The sequence below is a fragment of the Silurus meridionalis genome, chromosome 8 (genome assembly GCF_014805685.1).
Source record: "Silurus meridionalis isolate SWU-2019-XX chromosome 8, ASM1480568v1, whole genome shotgun sequence".
In the NCBI taxonomy this organism is placed as follows: domain Eukaryota; kingdom Metazoa; phylum Chordata; class Actinopteri; order Siluriformes; family Siluridae; genus Silurus; species Silurus meridionalis.
Genome location: NC_060891.1, coordinates 9188122 through 9208348, shown reverse-complemented (window position 1 = coordinate 9208348; position 20227 = coordinate 9188122). Strand labels below are relative to the sequence as shown.

At 36.9% G+C, this 20227-nt stretch overlaps 2 protein-coding genes across 2 annotated transcripts in view; both read left to right on the top strand.

Moving 5' to 3' along the window:
• The window catches only part of LOC124390066 (polyadenylate-binding protein 1-like 2), a gene marked incomplete at its 3' end in the record, with an annotated part of 369871 nt that overhangs the window by 161486 nt on the left and 188158 nt on the right, over nucleotides 1–20227 (top strand). The gene's annotated exons all lie outside the window — the stretch shown is intronic.
• LOC124389743 overlaps nucleotides 1–20227 on the top strand; it is a 379509-nt gene that overhangs the window by 317927 nt on the left and 41355 nt on the right. The gene's annotated exons all lie outside the window — the stretch shown is intronic.

Sequence of the window (20227 nt, the reverse complement as noted above, 5' to 3'; positions counted from 1 at the left end):
AGCGTATTTTCTCTTTTTTTTTTTTGCAGATTATCCACAAGGTAACATAATCAGAAAGATAAAGACGATTTGTGTAGCAGGGGGCGAGGTGTTATGGAGGGGGCGTGGTTTGGGGGTGTGGCGCACACAGCTCAGCTCATGAGGGATGTTGGGTTTTTGCCGGGTTGGTCTTTATGAATGCTGATGGGATGCGTTTACTCACTGGAGGATCCTTCTGCTTTTAGATCCTTCTATGCTAGCTAGAGCGTGCTTCCCGGAGGTTCTGTGTGAACATGTGACTAGCGATGAATGAAATCAGTGAAACTGAAGAACAGGTTCGTGAACATGAACTTGTAGAGTAACTTACACTTGTAGAGTAACACTAGTGTGTTTCTTCTGAAATGGATTGCGGTTGGTTGAGTGATAGAGAAATGTACTGCTCTATAGGTTGTGTTTAGTCTGCGGGCTGCTGCTGGGTGTTCCGGCTTTTAAGCACGTGGCCGAGAGCAGCACACTGTTTCACAAGGACATCAACATTTGTTATTGTGTCACGTGCGCATTGCATAGTATACAGTGATGAGGGAACACGGTTGTGTGCAGTATTTAATTAGAGTAGGAAGGATAAAAGGAAGGTCCAGATGTGCTTCACTATTCACAGAGGCACAGAAGGAAGCATTGTGCAGAGGAAGGTGAAAGGTTAAAATGGACAGTGGAGAAACTTGGATGTACCTGTTCCAGACTGTGTTCTAGACTACAACAGGTTCATACAAATTATTCAGTCATGTAAATTCAGCTTGAAATTGATATTTGTTATATATTGAAACAAGTATATTTCTGCCTTTTTTATTCTAAAATCTGATCACTTTGATTTAATTTCAGGTGCATGACTGGAGTAGATATCAAACAGCTATTATATAGTCTCACACAAGACAAGAAAGCGGTACCAGAGCTTTTTCTACACCATCATAAACACCTTCATCCTACATCAGGAAATCGCCTGTGCAAAGAATCGGACGCAAATGACACAGAAGCAGTTCAGAGAAAAACTCAGTGAGGAACTTACTGTTTTAGTGCTTTCTGGATTTTCTCCATCCCTTCCTGAGGACACTCACCACTTACCAGGGTACCTGCTTCAGACAGGAGACAATGCAGGGTTTGTGGACAGAAACACTTGTATATTGCATGACTTGTTTAGTGGCGCTGTGATTTCAGTCAAAGTGTAACTGCTTCTCTGTTTGGCATCACCAGCACTGACCACTACTTTTATTTTCATTACTTTATTCTTCTACTGTTTTTCTAATGTTCAAATACCAGTTTTATGCTTATTGTGTTATTAAATGTTTCTACTCAATTATTATTCTTTTGGTATTTTAGGTGCTCAAATAAATCACTTATATGATGTCTAAGATTCTGTTTATTATTTGATAATTGATAAACAATGAAGTGGTTTTTATAATGACGACAATAGTTTGTAAAACCCTTCAGTACATTTGGTTATCAGGCTGCTTCTCCTCAAACAGACGGAGGAGATAAAGACTGCACAGTCAGTCTCAGAATAATGTTTATAGGAATCTCATTTTTATTGTATTTTCTTCAAAGTTGAAATATAAACTCATTAGACATGTGACTTTTAACCCATCACTATTCTGGATTGTTTCAGGACCGAATTCATGTATTTGTTTATTAAAAATTAATAATAATTTATGATGTACACATTTTTTTTCTAGGGAACTTCAGCATCCTCAAATAAATATTTTTACATTCAATAAAAACAAATCATCCAGTTTCATTGATTTTTATTTAGTGAATAATGCATTTAATAAACAACTGGCTTCACTGAGAATTACATTTTATTATTTTATAAGTAAAAATGTTTTTTATAAAACTCATCTGAAGCATATAGTTTTACAATAAATACAATAAACAGCATTTTGCCTAAAATACTCACATGCAGGTTGTCTAATGAGCCCAAATTAAACTACATGGAAAAAAAGTTTTCCAACTTCTGCCTCCTTTCAGTTGAGGGGAAAAAGTAGCTAAAAATGCACCAGTCGTTTAAAACAAAACCAATATTGAAACATTAATTCCAGCTCATAAATCCTATAAAACATGCAGCAGGTGAACATCTCATAATACTGTCTGGAAGTGAGAAATGTACAGGTTGTTTTTACTCCATACACATGAACTTACTTTGATCAGAAACACAATCATACTCCAAATCAATTAATCAATAAAGTCAATAAAAGAATCCCAAACTGCTGTGTGTCTTGTCCTCGCTATAATGACGTCATTAGAGCTCCACTACTTCTAATTGCCTGCTGTGACAGTGAGCTCTAATACACATCACACTGCCACCTACTATTTTTTGTCCTCCCCATGTGCTGCCGTACACAGGTGAACAGAGACATCCATTCCACACCAAGCTTTTTACAGAAATGACCAAATCTTGATTTTAATACTGCTGAGGTGATTTTATAGGAGTTTAGTTTCTTATTTTAATACCAATATAAAAAAATCCTATATTGGTGTAGTCTTGGACCAGTTGAGAAAACACTAAGTGCTTATAAAAAGACTGGCGGCAGATCAAAATCAATCACATCTTTCATTAATGTTTTTTCTTTTTCAAATACATTTTTGGACTTGATTTTATTCAATAAAAACTATATTACAGTTCATTTAACTTGTGATTAACTTACCATTATTCTTATAATAATAAAAATGCACCAGTCGTTTAAAACAAAACCAATATTGAAACATTCATTCCAGCTCATAAATCCTATAAAACATGCAGCAGGTGAACATCTCATAATACTGTCTGGAAGTGAGAAATGTACAGGTTGTTTTTACTCCATACACATGAACTTACTTTGATCAGAAACACAATCATACTCCAAATCAATTAATCAATAAATTAAATAAAAGAATCCCAAACTGCTGTGTGTCTTGTCCTCGCTATAATGACGTCATTAGAGCTCCACTACTTCTAATTGCCTGCTGTGACAGTGAGCTCTAATACACATCACACTGCCACCTACTGGTCATTTATGATTCTGCAACATTCATGGAGTCACTCCGGTCAACTTCCGGTTCTTAAATCGGACCAAGTTTACTGTTAAATACCGTGTACTAACTGCTTTCTCTATGGAGCTCTATGTAATAAGTGTAGTGCAAACACTCATCAATTAAATACAATTATTATAAGAATGTGAATCAATGACAGTTTGGACTTTAAAAACCTCTATGTATTATGTAACAGAAATATCTACTGAAGTTAGCATGCTAAGCTAGCCCCGGTCCGTCCTCAGAGAGCATGGAGTCCCGCTGACCTTCACTAGCTTTATACCCAGTTTACTGCCGTTTTTATCTTATTTATGACTGTAATATCGCTCTTCTCTCAGGAACAACAGAGAAAAGTTGTGAAACCCCATAACTTTTTTTTGTGCTTTCTCTGTAATCTGCGCATGCGCAGAGTGAGTGTGAGAGAAAGAGAGCGAGACGACGAGGTGACTGGAGGGCGGGTCGTCTTTGTGTGACGTCACAGTAAGAGATGTCTTTATATCTGCATCTGTTTCTCATTTCCGAGGTTAGTATCTGGGAGTAAAGATACTAAAAATGAAGTTCTTTAGGAGGTTTAGAGAAATGTTTCAAAACAGGAGAGGAAAGAAATCTTACCAGAAGGAGATGGAGAAAGTAGCAACAGCGTTGGGTGCATTTCTTGATCTTATGATGGAGCAGATAACAAAAGAGAAAGCAGTGAACAACATTCTGGTACAGATGGTACAAACACACTTCTTTGGCTCCTGTGCAAAAGCAGCAGGAAATTGAGAGAAACACCACACAACGATTCTCAGGAGCAGATGAATATTCTTGAAACAGATCGTAAACAAAGAAACAGAGTTGGTTTTAAAGACACTCGGCTCTGGATTCACTGAAAGACACTTCGAGTTCTCTTAAAGTCTGGGAACTGCTTAAAAGCCAAACATGAAACTTTTCACATGAGCTACAACAGCTGGCACGTTACGCTAAAACGTCATGAACGAGGATTTTGTGCCCCAAAAACATAAAAGGAAACTTTACCTACTGAGCATTAAATCAGTTGTTTTAAGTATGTGGTTACAACTTACCATCGTCAAAAGGTGGAAATTAGAACAATAAATCAAAACAAATTGTTTGTTTTTAGAGTAAATTTACTATTTTTAAGCACATTGTATTTGTGTGTTTATTGTGTACTGGTGGAAGTGGTGTTAGAAATCTCATGTGTAACATTTCAATTGTTTTTATGCCTCGTTAGTCTTAAAACTAACATTCATAGAACTGATTAATAGAAAGTGTTTTTTTTCATGGATTACAACAAATCAGTGTTACATTTATTGTGTGTGTATAATGATGGCATGTCAGCTATAAGGGTGATGGAGGAAAAATCAAATCCAAATGAAATTTGTCACTTTTTTGTTTCTTGTTATTATTTTTTGTCCTCCCCATGTGCTGCCGTACACAGGTGAACAGAGACATCCATTCCACACCAAGCTTTTTACAGAAATGACCAAATCTTGATTTTAATACTGCTGAGGTGATTTTATAGGAGTTTAGTTTCTTATTTTAATACCAATATAAAAAAATCCTATATTGGTGTAGTCTTGGACCAGTTGAGAAAACACTAAGTGCTTATAAAAAGACTGGCGGCAGATCAAAATCAATCACATCTTTCATTAATGTTTTTTCTTTTTCAAATACATTTTTGGACTTGATTTTATTCAATAAAAACTATATTACAGTTAATTTAACTTGTGATTAACTTACCATTATTCTTATAATAATTTCTTGCTTACAAACATCTTGATAAGTAGATGATTATGATTAAAGGATGACAGACTATAAATACTACCATGTGTTTAAGTAAAAAAAAATCTGTTTGTGTTCAGAGAAAATAAGTATAATGAATAATCTAAGGGATATAAAATAAAGTATTTGTTAAAAGTGCAGTGTTGTCAGGAAACAGAAGGAAGCAGGCCAGGTAGCATGAATGAATGATTTATTTTCTAATAGCTCATAACACACATCTGACACGCGCTAATCACGTGTTCTCTCATTCTCTATTTTCAATGCACTTCTACTCCCCCTAATGGTCACTTTATGTATAACAACAACAGGTCACCACATGCAGTACAAACTAATTACACCCCAAATTAAACCCCACATTTCTATCAAAATCGCATTCCAACATGCAAACACGTGTTTTCTATTAAAATATATAATTCGAAATATTTTAATACACTACTGTGTCTAAACAGAGGAGCGCTACAGGAACTCGAAGGGTTTACAAACACACACCACTTCTCTTGTCTTAACACCACCTGTTTTCCACTTCCGCGTCTGCACTTGAATCGTTGAAGCCCCGCCTCCTTTGTGACGTCGGCATCCCTGATTGGTCATATTTCTCGGTAAAATTACCAATGAAACGGCGCCCTGGGCGCACTTTTAATGTCATGACAACTTTGCTGCTGTTAAACACAAACATTTACTGACCACAGCAATGGAGAGCAAACAAACAGAAATGTTTTTTATTCGTCATGGTTTTGAACAATCCACTCTCCAAGACGCCAGAAAGAGCAACTTTCAGTAGAAAGAAGGAGAAATAATGACAGATAATAAGAAGGGTAACAGCTACAGCTGCTTCTCCTGCTGTCAACTTTATTGTCATTGTACAGAGAACAAGTCCAGAGCCAATGTAATATAGTTATCATTTAGTTCCTAAAACCACATTAAATATGATTCTGTCATGCAGGAAATATAAAATTATTTTGTACTGACTGAGTAATGCAGCACTTATAAAATATTTGTACTAACAACATTGTGTGTGTTTAAGACTGGTGCAGTATTGCATGACTCTGTTCTGTTCACTGTTTTAACTAGAAGTTTATAATGATTTCTGTTTAACTTAAAGTTTGTTTTTTATTTTGTAGATAAATTTAACATTGCCAAGTACAGAGATAAAAAAGGCAACATCAGAAGGCCAATGAATGCCTACATGGTTTGGGCGAGAAAGCAGCGGCCCATCTTTTCCAAGGCCAATCCAAATAGCAGCTCTGCAGAGATCAGCATGCAGCTTGGGATCCAGTGGAACAAAATGAGTGAAGAACAGAAGAAACCCTACTACACTGAATCATGGAGGCTTAAACGGGAACACGAACAGTTGTTTCCTGGTAGGTGAACATTCTTTTTAGACAAATGTCAAAATAACAAAACAAACGCATCAATTCTGACACTTTTTATTGTATTTATGTCGCTTCTTACTCTTTAAATTCTTATTTTCTATCATGTAGATTGGGTTTATAAACCGCTTCCAAAGAAGGGAAGGAGACGCAGCCAAAAAGTGGCACCTCAGGACGACACTGGTACATTTCATTGTTAGTATTATCACACATTATTTGTGTGTGTTTGTGTCATGCGGACACAGAGGCGGAAGCCGAAGTTGCAGCAAACAAAGAAAACTTTATTGAACAAAAAACCAACACGGACCAAAAAAGGCGGAGCCAACGCGAACTTCTGCTGCGGGCAGGAAATGTCTTGCGGCGCGCTCACTGCGCGGAATACAACAGCTCCGTGTCTGTGAGTAAATCCAACATACCCGGATCCGTGAAACAAAGGAAGCATAAATCCCAGGTGCGTCCGGAAAGAGGCGCGGGATGCGTGAAGAGAGCAAGAGAGAGACGGTAAGTAGCGGGGATGAACCTGAGCAAACACACGGTCAGCGCAAAGCGCACACACATCCCAAAAGAGTGAACAGGAACACCACCGGCATACATCCACGTCGGACCATGAGCAACATACATCCACGTTCCATTAACAATAAACGGGCAATAAAGGACCACAAGTGTGTGTGCAGTGAGTGTTCTTATAGGCGGTGAGATTAGTGTGTAGATGGAAGTCAGGTGTGTATTGTCAGTGCGAAGAAGAGAAGCTCCTTGTGGGCGGGGCGCGCACACGAGAAGGAGCAGGGCATTCTCAGAAGCACCGAGGTTGACAGCCGCCGAAGGGGGCATGGCAGGGGGATTCCTGACAGTTTGCTACATAACACACTTATTCTAGCAAGAGTTCATTATATTTAAACCGTTACTACATATTCTATGGGCGTTAGGATAGTCTGTGTGTCGTCATGGCAACACAGATGCTCTATAACAGCACTCATGCTTGTGATATTGCTTTTTTAGTGCTTACAATTTGTCTTCCAATTGTCTTGCAGTTAAGATCATTTAACACTTTAATCCATTCATCTTCAGTAAACACTTTGTTCTAGTCAGTGTCCACCACAGGAAATATAATTGATCATTAAAAATGCTAATAGATTTGATTATTTTTCCAGCTTGTCCTATTACAATCATATGGAGTCTCTTCACATAGGGAGGGAGTCAGAACATGTCTATATCTGTGTATATTTGTAGGCAGTTTGCAGAGTAGTGACTCACAGAGGAGACCTGAGCCAGAAGAAGTACCAGTCCATGACCTCGTGCCTGAAGTTAGTGATCAGTTCCCCGGCCTTAGCCACCAAGAACTGCTGTCTCCTAAACACATCTGCTGTGATCTTTTTCTTTTCCCTTCTGTTTCTGAGTCGACTTTCTGCCAGACAAAGTGAGTTAGTAAACTGCATTGGAACAGTTTCAGAAGAATGACATGGAAATGAAGTTTTCTGCATCTTAAATAATCACCATAATCACCACTCATTTACTTTAATATGCAGCTAAAATTGTGCACTTCTGTTTACAGCACCTGCTATGGGTCTGACTGTACAAGCAGTGAGGTTCAGCTCGAGGACGAGGATGAAATCACTTTGCTCAACAACGACATCTTTTCCATTTTAAATAAGGAATATAGCTTTTTTAACCAGTCTGGAGCCCAGAATCATACTAAAGACCCCCACAACAGCACAGAGATCCTGGATTCTGTACTAGCCTTTGACGTCGACAGCTTTGAGGGTCTGCTTAAGCAACTTGAACAGATAGACAATGATTTAGGAATAGAGGAAGATGGTGAAATTCGAACCTTTCATGTACTTTAGTGTGCATGTTGTTTCACCATCTTTTATTTATAATAAATCCTAATTTAAACAAATTTTATTTAAAGAAATAAAGATTATAAATTCCAATTATGTCTAATGTCTCTTCATCACAGAGAGCATTCAATCACTTCATTTTCTTTCCTGAATTCCACTTCAATGATGTTTGATAGATTCAGTGATGTTTGAGGTCCTCAAAGAAAAGGAATTTGACAGAAACTGAAGTTGAGGTATTTTCTTGCAGCTTTAGTGCTTTGTTTAAATTCAATGTGGGGTAGAACCTGATTCACTTAAACATCTGTACACAATTTAATCAACTGAAACGTTGGTGTAGGCTACGTGTGTGTGTGTGTGTGTGTGTGTGTGTGTGTGTGTGTGTGTGTGTATTGGTTCCTCACTGCAAAGTGCAAGTTAAATGCAGTGATGTAAAGTGTTTGAGTAAATGTACTTCATTACTGTACTTGAGTAACTATAAGTGACTTCCTGTCTGATGAACTGTTCTGTATTGGTCCTGTTTACTTCAATAGTAAGTAATGTAGACCTGAGATCCTGATCATTGGTCTTTAATTACCAAAAAGGCAGTGGTTTTAAACATTTTTTGAGGCATGACTCATTTTTTTATGAAGAAAACACAGTGCATGTAGGGGTACGGCCTCAGGAGCCCTGCAGTAAGTGTGCTGTGTGCATGTGATTGATGAATGTGCAGGTAGAAATTCAACTGAAACTGCATTTAATCTGGTTGATTATCAACAAGTTATTTTTTAACTACATTTAAGTTTCCTGTTATAGGATAACTTGCAATTTTGTAAATTCCAACTTTAATACCTTTTAATACATTAATACCTAAATATTCCTGATAATTCCCATGGAAAGTTTCCAGTCTTGAAAATTCCTGCAACCACATTCCTAGAAAATGCATGAGCTGTTCCTTGGTCTTGGGCACAGGGATATTTTGCCTGCGTCTGCTTTTAAAAAAATATTTTTTAAGTTTTACATTATTCTGATATCAGATGCCCCAAGAATTTTACCTGTTGTACAAATTGCAGTTTAGACACAGAAGCTTAGTGTATGTGAGGATCCTCTATAATTATTTGGAGAAAGAGTCTGGTGTCATTATGCCATGGCTTGGGAAGTCCGGATGTTGTTAATAAATGTGAACTAATTTAATGTCATACAGTGTGTCTGTGTTCTACATTACAGTGGGGTCTGAGGTTCGGTTCCCAGCGTGTTGTTTCCTTACATTCTTTTATCCAGGGCCCAAAATCGTTCCACTGATCTCTCATTTAGAAAGTGATCTATGCAGAGCTGAACATCTCACCATGAATGGTGAACAACCTCATGCATGTTTGTGAGTTTTACTTAGAATCTACTTCGACTGCACTTCTGTGTTCATTCCAACCTCATATTTAACAATAAAAATAAAATAATTAATATCTAAATATAGACTTTCAGGTACTAAAGCACCCCACTGTAATAAAGTATTACATTCTAAAGTCCAGCAAACATGAAATAGGAGTAAATTCCACTGATCTCTCACACATTAAGAAAGTGATTTATGCAGAGCGTAAGTGATTCTTTACTGCAAAAAAAGAAAAGATGCTGCTCAGCATGCATGCTGTGCTATTAACTGAGCTGCAGCTTTTCAGTGTCCCAGGTGAGATACTTATTCACCTTGGATTCTATTTCAGGTCATTTAGGAATCCACCTATCTTGGGTCAGGCCTGTGTTTTTCTCCTGGGTGAGTCTCCCATTTACATTGTGGATGATAAGAGCAAGTGTGAACTGCTACAGGAGACAAGGCGGCGCTTTCTACTGTTAGATCTGGATACCGATACTTGTAGCATTTTCTTTAACTTGGTTACCAGGAGAAAATCTGGTTTTGTTAAAATAACAGGTTAACAGATAATAACTGGATAAATAACTAATGAATAAAAGCTCCATCCAGCCAATTAACATGCAAACTGTGGAAACACTTCATATAAACAGAATGTAGAATCACTGAAAGCATTTTAAATGAGATTCATTCATTGTCTGTTTTGTGTATATACATATGCATTACTGTAAGACACAGAAGAAGACTGATGAGCTTAAGAAAGATAATTCTGAGAAACCAAGAGCAATTGGAGAAACAAGTTGCTCAGCTGAGGGCACTTTCAGTTCTGACTATGAGAAACAGCAGCAAGATAAGACGAATCTGGACATCAAGAACAGGAACAGAAAGCTGAACCTCTACAAGCCCAAAAAGTCGCAGAAAATCTCTGAGGAAACAAAGATTCTTAGGTGAGGGAAGAGAAATGAGGATGGAAACCCGAGAGTGACTGGAGGAAGCTGTACAGCTGTTCAGCAATATGACTTCAGCACTAGAGAAAGAAAAGAGAAAGAAAAAAAGGAGATCAAGCTGGACATGTCCTACATATAATAAAGTACAAAAATATCAGTGATTATTGTAACTGAATATTTTTTCTTCCTTCAAAATAAATAAATATCTTATAATAATAATATAGTGTGTGTTTTGTTTCTATTATTAAAGTGTTGGACATCATTTAAATTTAACTAAGAATTTGAATCCACATGATAAAATGTTGGGGAAATGGGACAAAAGTAAATGATAAAATAAAGGTTCTGTTTAAACCCAATTTTACATGAACAGAAGTTAAACTGATCAAAACTATCGATTGCTGTCTAATATAAAGTCTAATATAAAACTGCGACTGACAGCCACTGACAATAAATGAATATCTTTTGGGCAGTAGGTTCGGCTCAGGAAGAGATAATTACACAGCTTTAGTTTTATAGAAAATAAATCTGTATTAACAATAATTAAAATTTTTAATAGAAAATAAAATAAACAGTTATTGAACAGTATTCACAGTATAAGTTTAAATATTAATCACAATAACACAGAGATTAAATCAGTTTACAATACATGAGTTCTTCATGGGTTCATCTGATGCACACAATACTATAAAGTTTAGTTCCAATGCAGCCTCATAACATCATAGTTCAAGTATAACTTTTGACAACTGCAGTTAGTAGAAAAACATCAGAAATAACTATTTTGCATTCAATCCATTACAAAATAACAATTTAATTTAATAGATTCATTTTAATAATTTAGTCCATATAGTTTGGTCAATTCAGTTTGAAAAGATTTGTTTCAGTGATTTTGACTCCTTAGATTCAGTTCAAGTAACTCGGTTCAAGAGAGTTCAGTTCGATCACTTCTATTCAAAACAATGAGGTTCAGGAGAGTCGTTTCACCATTTCAGCTCGACCGAGTCTGAATCCATAGATAGTTCAACAAATTTCCTTTCAGCAGTCTCTCAAAAAAAAAACAGGTGATCAGAATGTTCCTACTCTGTTCCTGGGTTAGTTTTAGTGGTTCACCTCAGTCAGCATCATCTGGTCATTTATGATTCTGCAACATTCAGATAGTCACTCGAGTCAACTTCCAAGTTTGTGCGTAATCTTCCGTCTGTAAACTGTACATGTGTGGAGTGAGTGTGTGTGTGGGCGTCTGGGTGTACGTCACAGTAGGACACGTGTATATAATTCAGATCATGCTTTTGTTACTCGTTTGTGAATTTACTCATTGTAAGTAAAGAGACACAGAAATGGAGCTCTTTAGAAGATTTATAGAATTTTTCAATGCAGGAGACAGAATCAGTTTGCTAAAAAGGAGGAGAAGCTGAAACAAATGCAGAAAGTAGTAACAGATTTGGAAGCTTTTATTTTTCTGATGATAGAGAAGAGCATAATAGAACAAGAAGAGAACAACTTTCTGGTAAAGATGGTGCAAGAGCAGGAGGCTACTTTGGCTTCTGAGCGAAAGCGGCGGTACCAAGACATAAATGAGAGAAACGGCACACACCTCCAGAGCTCGGCGAGAAAACAAAAACAACTGGAGGAACGTGTTGCTCAGCTTGAGGCCACTTTGGAACAGACCACCATAAAGCTCCAGTATTCCCTGAAAATCCATGAGGACCTGGAGAAAACTGTAGAATGTGAGAGAGAGCTGGACAAGAGAACAAAAGAAAGTGGAGGAACATGTTTTTTGTTACACTTGTTCACTTTTTGAATATAATTATTTAAAAAAACAGAAAATAAAATTGTTTTATTTAAATGTTGACTTTTTGTGTAAATAATGAAAATGGACATAAATAAAGAACTTTTCAGAACCTGGAACATCAACTAAAATAATATATAAAAAAAACAGTCCAAGGTTTTCACTTGTATGTTCCTTTCTTTAATAATGAAGTAATTTCTGTAGCACTCAGCGATTCTCCTCTGTCTTGCACTTCAGACATTTTGCCTCAGTGTGCTCTAGTAGTCTAGTAGTGTTTTTAGTTATTTGTATTATTTAAAAAAACAACTTAAGACCTTTTTGCAGGAGTCTCGCGAATGACTTTATTCTTCCACAACACACACAATCGAGTATTTCAACAACCGCACCCGTATTTACCAATCAAATCTTACAAATCCAGCAGTGCGATAATGCAGCATTACACACGGGGGTCACCACAGCATTTATATGTTTACAGTAATTACACTGATCGTTAACACCTTGGCAAAATCACAGCATGAATTAGTGGCATCACCACCCGAGATACAATTTGAAGATGAAAATGTAATGCGTAAACATGTTTCTTCATGCCAGTTTTGTCATGAACATCTTTATAGTTAGGACTGAAATGTGGACATAAAGAGAGTAACGACTGTGTGAGAGCGTAATGGCTGCATTTCCAGACTTATTGAAGGAAAATATGTAGTTATTTACTCAGTACAAACCCCAAAAAACTGCTGGAACATTTCATCATCATAACAAGAGTGTTAGTAAAGTCAGGTAGTGATGTAGGTGAGGTGAGGAGGCCTGGGGTTTTTCTTTCCTCTCAGTTTCCACAGCAGTTACTGAAGCACACAGAGGAACAACATTAGCTAGGCTAACTAGCCAGCTAGCTATTCTTAGCTTCAAAAGTTTTCTTCCTCAGTCTAAATATCGGATTTTAACTAACTATAAGTAAACTTTATTTTATTTATTTATTTGACTTTTAGTCAAAGACTGATCAGGAGTAAACACAAAATGAGGAACATCTCTTTTCCCCTCTTCACTCCGGTACCGATGGTCCTGATCACCTTTCTGCCTGTTTAAAGATTTTATGGGTTATTTGTTTCTCAATAATAATAATAATAATAATTATAATCAATGATAAACTCTGTGTTTTAAAGAGAATAAAATCCATAAAGCTCAGAAACTCACCGTTCCAGGGGTCGTACAGTTCGCTTCATCCCGGCAGAGGGTCTTCATCCTCCACCTGGAACACGGCGTCTCTTTCGGAGTTACAGGAGGAAAATCCAAGTGATGCTGAGGAGGGAAAAGTCCAAACAAATAATATCAAATATACAATATAAATTTTTTCATATAATACAAATAAAAAGTAATATTTCAGAGTTGAATCCCAGTGGAAACGCGACTGGTCCGAAGCTGCTGCTTTTCAGCTGACACACACGGTGTGGTCAAAAGTATTTGGACACCGGTCTTTTCGAGTCAGATATGGTTCATTCACTATTTATGCGGAGAACCTGCATGAAGGTGGTACTAAATTTATTAAACTTACCATTAACATGTTAGAACTCAACTTGCTCTGACCTCAAATCAGGTGCTAAACTGTAGCAGTTCCTCCTCCACCCACACGGGGGAGACTCCTCCATGGAAGTTATGTTGGGTTTCTGTAGGTTCTGTAGGTGGACGTTTTATTGCATCCCGTAAAAATTGCAGTAGCTGTTCTACAGAATTCACGTCTCAATGAGAGAAAAAGCTCAGCTTTAGTATTTTATTGCTGTTTCAATAAAAAGATTTCAATAAAAAGAGAATCTCAGCATCTCCAACTAGAAATACAATGTGGATTCTGTTCAGGTTCATACAGCAGGTGGTGGAACTCATCATCAGTTTGCATGTTAATTAGCTGGATGAAGCATTTATTCATTAGTTATTTATCCAGTTATCATCTGTTAACCTGTTATTTCAACAAAACCAGATTTTCTCCTGCAAACCAAGTTCATGAAAATGCTACAAGGAATTGACTCCCATGTCGTGTTTGCTGGACTTTAGAATGTAATACTTTATTGCACTGAGGTGCTTTAGTACCTAAAGGTCTAAATTAAAACATATTAATGATTTTATAATGATTATTGTAAATTTTATTATATGCAGATTTACACAATTATGAAACCCAAATAGATCAAATGATTAAATTCCCAATAATTGGTTTGATTAAACAATGTTATTTGGAAATTATACAATCAGCACATCCTCATCAAAGCGAGAAACATTCATAAACCCCTAAAAACTTTAATAATAACAATAATAATAATAATAATAATAATAATAATAATAACAACTGCAGTTGGTTGTCAGATGTTAGTCTCACACTGCCCTCTAGCGGCCCTGTCATGACTTTCTTTTTACTTCATTCTGTACAAATATTATTAATCGTGTTTTGTTGGCTAGTTATATGTGATGTTGATTTTTTTTACAAAGCAAGATATTTTTCTTAAAAATATTAAATTGTATTAAACTTGAACTCTTTACTGTTTTACATACAGGGGTTCATGTTTAATTTTTAAGCTGCATTTTTGTGATTTAAACAAATGAAACAGATGTCAAATGAAGCTGATTAAAATTAATGTAATAAATAATATAGAAATAACGAGTACAGATTTAATAACATTGAAACAATTTATTAGGTCAAAAAGTTTTTTATAAAATCCAGACTTTATGGAGAGAAACTGCATGAGGTTGGTATTAAATGTATTAAAAGTATCATCTACATGCAAGAACTCAATTAAACGTTAGAATCCAATGAAAACTTGATAAAACCTAAAATCAGACTCTGAACTGTACGAATGCTATTTGTTCTGTTATTGAACTAGAAACAGTGAATGTTGAGATGTTTGGGAACTGATTATTGTCTGTATATATGCAGGTCAGGGTTTTTTTCATGCTGGATCACCGTTCATTACAATAAGACGATGATGTAAGATGACGAGCCAAACCATGGAGACTAAGCTGACTGAGGTGAACCCCTCAAACAGAGAAGAGGAATTTCCAGGAACAGAGAAGGAACTTTCTGACCAACTGCTGGTTTTGCACAAATAGAACAAAAGTTTCTTTTTAAGTAATATTTTTAAGGAGACAGGAAGTTTTATATTTGTGAACTGTGGAATCGAGTCATTTCCTGGTGAATCAATCGATTCATACTCAATTGAATCAATACCAGTGAACTGACTCAGTGAATTGAACTGAATCTAAGGAGTCAAAATTACCGAACCAAATCTTTTTTAACTGAATTGATCAAGCTGAATTGATTGAATTATTAAAATAAATCTTTTGAATTAAATTGTTATTTTGTAATGTTTTGAATTCCAAATATTTATTTCTGATGTTTTTTTTTAACTAACTGAGGTGGTCAAAAGTTATATTTGAACAGTAGATGTTATAAGGCTGCATTCTAACTAAACTTTCTGCATTCTAACTAACTTTTGCTGTATTTGATAGTTTTAATCAGTTGAACTTCTGTTCATGTTAAAATTATTTCAGAACCTTTATTTTATTATCATTTACTTTTGTCACATTTTCCCAACATTTTATCATGTGGATTTTAATTCTTAGGGTTCAAATGAAGTCCAACACTTTAATAAAAGACACAAAAACACACACAATATTAAAATATAAAACTATTATTAAATATAACAATAAACATTGATGTGTTTTGTACTTTGTACTATTATATGTATGGCATGGCTAAATCTAAACCTGCCCAGAGCTTTGAAGATTGTTGCTCTCTAGTGCTGCCATTTCCTGTTCCCCGTGAATTATTGAGGAATCTGGTTTTAAAGCGATTGATGCCTTGTTTGGTCTTTTGTTTTTTCTTAAATTCACTCACAAATTCCAAAGTTTTCTCCAGCTGAGCAACAAGTTCCTCCAGTCACTCTCGTTCTCTCATTGTGACGGCTCCTGTAGGTTTTCTTCTGATTGAAAGAATGACGCTTCAACTGATGTCGCAACGTTTAATCTCTTCACATAACATCATAACACCGTGAAAAACTAAAACAAATAAAATAACATTCAGATACATACAGTGTTTCTGTTTTTACCACTGTTTAACCTGTTGTTTCCTATATCAATATCAAGACACAAGTATATTATTACAAATTAACAGATTAAATCTAATGACTAAACCACATACCATGTGCACTTTCCAATCAGAAATACAGAAGACATCAAAAGATATTTATATAGGCATTCCTTTTAACACTAACACTTTTTACTATCGGATAGCTCTCAGCATGTGTGCAGTTCTTTGTGGATCAGAAAACTAAAATGGCTGGCTAGGCCATGTGACAAATTCAACCAATAATGAACGTAATTCTCCTGAAGGCGTCACTATTACACAGTTTTATAACACAATTTCCAAATGAACATTTATACATTATACCTCATTTTTGAACTAAATAGTTTTCCACAATTTAAATTATTGACCTACCGTATTTTCCAGACTATAAGCCGCTACTTTTTTCTCACGCTTTGAACCCCGTGGCTTGAACAACGAAGCGGCTAACTTATGGATTTTTCCTGGGTTTTTCCCTGTTTCACAAGCTTCAAGCCACAAAAACTGAGCGACATAACATTAGACCAATGAAATTGCTGAACGGGTTCAGGTGAACCAAAGAAACTCTTTCTATTAAATCAGATGCGCTCCCACTAAATCGGGCCGCACCACATCATAAATATGGATGATGTTCCTCTGACGTTTGACCTGCAGCTCACTCGGACTGGCAACAGGAAAGGCGAATCATTCATCACGCTGAAAACAATCGGGCATGAAAAAACACACTTCACCTGTGTTCTGAGCTGCACGGCATCACCGATGGTGATTTTTAAACGCATGACGATGCCAAAAGCAAAACTCTTGAGAGAAATTGTTGTGAAAGGAAGGAGGAAGACGGTGAACAATGACTTTTTTTCGGTAGGCTACTGTTTAGATACAAGCCGTGTAACAAGCACTGTCTTTCAATAAAGCCTGTGTAAAGTTCATTAGTTTCAATGTAGGCTTATTGACAGGTGCTGCTTATTTATGTTCAAAATAAAAATCTTTGTCAAATTCAGTGGGTGCGGCTTATATATGGGTGCACTTAATAGTCCGGAAATTACGGTACTTAAAAACAATTACAACCTTTTCTAAGACAGCTACACTGCCACCAAAATTACAAAGATGCTTCTGATCGTTCTGATCAAAATTATGTAAACCTGGTAATTTTCCTATAAGCTGTTACTACAATTACCCTTTGATACTTTTGTGACAAGAATTATTTTAATTTTGCTTAACTTGACGTTTTGCTTCAATAATTCTTTTAAATGTTGAGTGATCTATTTCACATTATTCCGTCTTTGTTTAGGAATTGTTCTTAACTATTATCACCAATTTCTGAACTGGACGCTCGAGGAACGACGTTTGTGTCAAGCGTTCACCTTTCTTTCCCAAATTACTTTAACCCATTTGGAGTTTAACCTTTCAGACTAAACTGTCATCATCTTCACTTGCCTCAACGACTCTAGCAAGCTTTCATTCATTCCTGGGAATATTGTCCTCCTTGACAATTACTACATCTCCAACATGAACATTTCTTCTAGGCGTGTGCCACTGTTGTCTGAGGCTTACGTTGACCAAGTATTCTTTGTGTAGTGAGGTCCTTTATGGGGCCTTTTATCTTAAAATGTACCTTTTTTTTAAAAAGCATAAAAAAGCGTAGCCTTTAAAGGTAGGCCCCAGTGAGTGCATTGCCCCTTTAAGAGGAAGTGTCCCGATTAGCGTGAGCGAATGAACAAACGCTTCGGATTCCGTACTCTTATAAAGTGTCTGAGCAGCTGTGAGGAATGGTTGCTGCTTGATTGTCTGTTTGTTTCATCGTCAGATTTCTTCTCTAATAAGGCTGCGTTAATCCTTCATGTGCATGTGTTGTGCAGTTAATAAGAGAAACTGCATTTGGTCACTGCTGTCCTTCTTTACCCTTTATTTTTGGGTTTTGTGATTTAATGTTTGTTTGGTTTTCTTTATTTAAGGCACCCATCACGTTGTATGGATGCTGTGTTTAGCTGATTGTTAAAAAGACTATAGGGGGATTGTTTGCAGATATTTTACTGTATGATAACCAACTGATTTTGTGTATCTGTTCCTTTCCAGTGGATCATCTGGGAGCACTGGTTGGATTGTGGGTGTTGGTCCTTTGATGGTGGAATCTGTGCTACGGTGTGTGGCACTTTGCGTGTGTGTGTGTGTGTGTGTGTGTGTGTGTGTGTGTGTTGATGTGTTTTTCTTTACAGGCACCATTTTGGGTGAACCTTTTGGGGTTAAAGTGGGCCTGCACCCGTGGCCTGTCAGTCTTCCTTTGTATCCACTGGAATGTTTGGTGTTAATTGGTAATTGTAACAGTTGGTATCCTTTTAATATGATTCATGTTGCAGTTTTAAATAAAATAAGGTACCAATAATAAAGGTTTATATTTTAACTGATTCTGGATGTGTTGAGGAGGTTAATAAAATTCAACACTAAAATAAGCAATCTGTCTCTGTTCCTTTTTATTTGGTACACACTGAACCTGTTTAATTTAAATTAGTATTTCCCATGGGTAGTTCCCAGGGTGGCGTAGTCGAGTAACAAGTACATATTGGGGTCTTTTGGGCCCCCCACGCTACAATCTGGCGCAGTCGGCAGGACGTGTATAAACAGAGACATTTTTCTTTATTTTTGTCCCCCTGTAGTTCTTTTTGGGTGTTGTTGTGTTTTTTTTTGTTTAGAAGGACAGCGGTGTATCAAACTTCACTATTCAACAAGCATTGTAAGAGGCTTCTGGTGGACACGATTTCCTGGTCTTCATTAAGATGGACAACGAGCTGCAGGAGCTTCGAGACTTGGTGATCCAGTTAAGGGCAGAAAATGAGAGACTTGTACATGAACGGACTGAGGTGACATTAGTACCTTCATCAGGGGCCTCTGATTCTAACAACCCTGGTTCACATAATAATTTTACCCCAACAACGGGCTCTGAACGTCTTTTATATGTGCCACGAGAGAGAAAATGTCCCTTGTTCCGTGGTAATGTAGGGCTCAATATTGTTGAATGGATTGAAGAGGTACGTGCAAGTATTCGGGCTCGACATTTAGCCCCAATAGATCAAGCTTATTTTATTTATGATCATTTGGAGGGAGAAGCTAAAATGAAATAAGGTATAGATCTAAGGAAGAGCGGGAAGATCCTGAAAAGATCTTGTCCATTTTGCAAGAACTATATGGTTGTTCTCAATCTTATGTTGCCTTACAGGAGGACTTTTCTCTAGGAAGCAGCTAGAGGAGAGTCCTTACAAGAGTATTCACATGCCCTGTTTAGTTTAATGGAAAGAGTGGTTAAGTGTGCACCTAATGGACTGCCTAATTCTGCTGTTTTACTTAGAGATCAGTTTGTTGAACATGTTAATGATCCTAATCTTCGCAGGACTTTGAAGCAGACGGTCCGAGTTAAACCAGGTTGCACACTACTTGATATAAGGGCTGAAGCAATTCGATGGGAACGGGAAGGTAGACCTATTATTGATAGGGCTAGGAGTCATTCTGTTCCATCCATTTGTGCCATACAGACTTTTAAGGATAATAGTGTACAGCAGCAGCCCTCTATCCAGATATCTGAATTGGCAGAATTGAAAGAGATGATGTTGAAACAACAGCAACAGCTTAATGAACTTTCTGAACGGTTTATGTCTTTGCAGCAACCTCGTACACACACTTCACTGTCACGTAATGCCCCAATAATATGTAGACGTTGTCAGCAGCCGGGCCATTTGCTAGTAGTTGTGATAATGGCGTGTTTTGCAGGCTCGGCACCATCAGCCTCGTGTGCAGCCTCGCCCGCCACAGAATGTGGCTTCCAATCAGCCGACGGAAAACTAGCACCCTCTGTTTTGCAGAGCCACAGAGCAGAAGGGATATTACTGGCTCAAGGTTGCCCAGTCCTGTAAGTAATGAGACTATTTCTCAATTAGTTGGTATGTGTATATCAATTACTGTGACAATGGGGGGAGTGCAAGTAAAATGTCTTTTAGACACTGGGTCGATGGTTTCTACCATTTCTGATACCTATTTT